The sequence below is a fragment of the Podarcis liolepis genome (assembly GCF_965112155.1).
Source record: "Podarcis liolepis genome assembly, chromosome: 4".
Taxonomy (NCBI): domain Eukaryota; kingdom Metazoa; phylum Chordata; class Lepidosauria; order Squamata; family Lacertidae; genus Podarcis; species Podarcis liolepis.
The window spans coordinates 47,616,482-47,619,666 of NC_139558.1; positions in this window are offsets into that span (position 1 = coordinate 47,616,482).

Here is a 3,185-nt window from a genome sequence, read left to right on the forward strand (position 1 = left end):
GAGGACAGTTATTTTAATTGCCTGCCTATTAAATTATCACTTCTCAATTGTTTGAATATTTTCCTGCTGGGACTTTTTACCTCCTGCTGTTGCCACTGAGGGGCACCTGAACATACCAACACTTGTATGGTTGGGCTATCAGTTACGGATATCTTTTTGTGTCCCATTATATTAGACTTGTGATTGGAGATAAACACTCAGTTTCATGATTGACTGGATAGCTCAGTTGGTTAGAGTGTGGTGCTGACAATGCCTAGGTTGTAGGTTCAATCCCCATATAGGACAGCTGGATATTCTTGCAATGCAGGGGTTTGGACTAGATGATTCTCAGGGTCCCTTCCAACTGTGACTGAAGGTGCACAGAAAAATTCTAAAATTATCTGTCATATCTTACTAAAGTGACACATTTGCTCTTCTGTTCCTCAGATCATATATACCATTTTGGAATCTACCTCTTGTTTTTGGAAACAAAATTTGTCCAGTCGTAATTCCCTTCAATAGCACATTGACTACCAGGCCAGGTTATACAGAATGTTCTTTAAGGGACTGTGTGTGTTTTGAAAAGCTTGCTGCTTATTTCCCCCTCATTAAAAGCCAGTCTACTATTAACAGTGGTGTAGCGTGGGTTGTCAGCACCCGGGGCAAGGCAAGTAATTTGCGCCCCCTAACCCGTGGATTTGCGCCCCATAACCCGTGGATTTGCGCCCCCTAACCCTAACCCCCAGATGTTGCGCCCGGTGCGGCCGGCCCCCCCTGCACCCCCCACGCTATGCCACTGACTATTAATATTATAATATAGCACTTATTTAGACTCAACAATGAGGCAGTGTGCCATACTGGTGACATCCCCCCCCCTTCTCACAAATATCCCATAGGAGTGGTTGAAAGAAAAAAGACATTTTGAAACTTTCTAAGCTCATTTCATTTTGAATTTGTAACCAAGTGGTTACGAATGGCTTTTGGAGCACTTAAATGTGACAGGGCAAAATCAGCACAGGGTGCACTAATGCTGCATTTCACATGCACTATAATGAGCAAAGGTGCTTCTGCACACAGGGACTTTTCCTTGTATTTGAAGGATGGGTTGAATCCATTCGTGAATTCATTTACATTAGTGGGTCATATTTCATCAAAGAAACAGGGTGGCTCTTAAGAGTTAGATTCTGCATGCATAGAACTCATATGAACTTAAGAAGATCAGACCAAAGGTCTCTCTCGTCTAGCATCTTGCTCTCACAGAGGCCAACCACATGCCTTTGGGAAGCACATGAGCAGGACGAGAGCACAATAACACTTTCCCAGTCATGTTTCCTAGCAACTAGGATTCAGAAACATGCTGCCTCTGATACTGGGGAAAATAAATAGCCACCATGATTAGTAACCATTACCTTTCCCTACGTACATGAAGTTTCTAACCCCTTCTCAAGCTATCCAAGTTGATGGCCATGTCTACATCTTAGGGAAATGAATTATTTCTGTGCTCTGTGAAGAAATACCCCCTTTTGTCCATCCTCAGTCACCCTCCCGTGAGCATCACTGGATGATCCCGGTTTCTAGTATTGTGATAAAGGCCTACCCACTTCCTTCTCTGCCCCATTCCCTGATCCCCCTAAATGATAACTGGATCAGGAATATAATACTGACGAGGATAATGATCAATGTTTAGATGGCGTACATGGTCCCACCATCAGAACAAGTAATTAGTATGTCTAGCTATGAGTTGATGAGAAAGCCACAGCTTAGTTTGAGCACAGTGACGAATGGATGGTGTTTCTAAAATACAATAAAAACTGACTGGTTCATTATCGTTCCCAACATTAGAGTAACTTGCACACATATTCAAGATTCCTTTCATAAGCAAAATTAAACCCATTCATCTGGGGCCTATATGTATGTGTGTGCGTACATTTCTCACATGCTAGGTCATTAATATATAGCATCTGCATATCTGTACTGTATAGTCATATGAGGCTGTCTTGTACTCAGTTACTATTGATCCATCTGTAATGGTGTTATGTACATTGACTGACAATGGCTCTCCAGAGTTTCAAACAGGAGACTGGGATGCTCCAGAAAACCAGTTTATTGAGTCTATGTTTAGAATAGTCATTTTTATTTGTTTACAGGCCAGCGATGGGACAATGAGAATTCACCCTGATTTGCTCACAGGGTAACTATAAATCTTCCCAATAATAATCCATTCATCTCTACAGTGCATTTCCCCATCACTTCCCTAATCTCAAAATGTTGTGCATGTCCATGTGTGTGCTTCAAGTGGATTTGTTGTGCTGGGATAACAGAGTGTTTTAATCCACTTTCATTGTGAAAACCTACATTTCCAATAAGTGCTTGGATCCCTGCTGCAAAACAGTGACATTCTGGAGTTGGCATTTGGCAGTCCTACCCTGAGATGCCAGGGTTTGAGCCTGGCGGCCTTTTGCATGGAATTCATGTGGTCCAACACTGGCAGCACATGAACTCTGTCAAGATGCTGCAGAATTATGGGGTAACAACACAGAGTAGGAAGGCTCTTAACTTCCAGATGGACAACTGATAAAGGAAAGCTTAGCAGGGGCAAAATACTTAAAACTGTCCCTGTTTAAGCAGCCAGAAGAATTTTAATTCAAGCAACGGGAAGTGGGGAACAATTGGGAGCTAGCTGGTGTTATTTTCTGTCTTCCCTTTCATGTCAGGAGTAGATATGGGACAGGTCCCCAGTGCACAAGTTCCATGCCCTGATTTCAAGCTTCAAGAGCTGCTGGTCTGTACCTTAGCTAAGGAAGGAAGAATTCAGCTCAGCAGCCTGTCACTGTAATTGCCTCCTTTCCGGCTTGTTCTACACTCCTCTTTGCATACAAAGATCTTATTTCCTCTTGTGAATCCTGCAGAAATCATTGGAACTTATAATACCCAGGATGCAGTACTTAAGAGCACAGCTCCAGAGAGAAACTTCAGTCTCTGCTATAAATTGGTACATCTCCTTGTCAATTTGATAGGTAGCTTTGAGGAAAGTCCTTCAAGAGGAAGAACTCAATTGCGTTTTCACCTTAGTGTCTTTGGTCTTTAACACATCCTTGTTAACTCTCTTACTGCAATGTATGTCAACCTATTATTTGGGATACATTTATTAGATTGACCAAATTTGTTTAGATTTTTTAAAAAACAAACAAACAAAAAATCCCCTA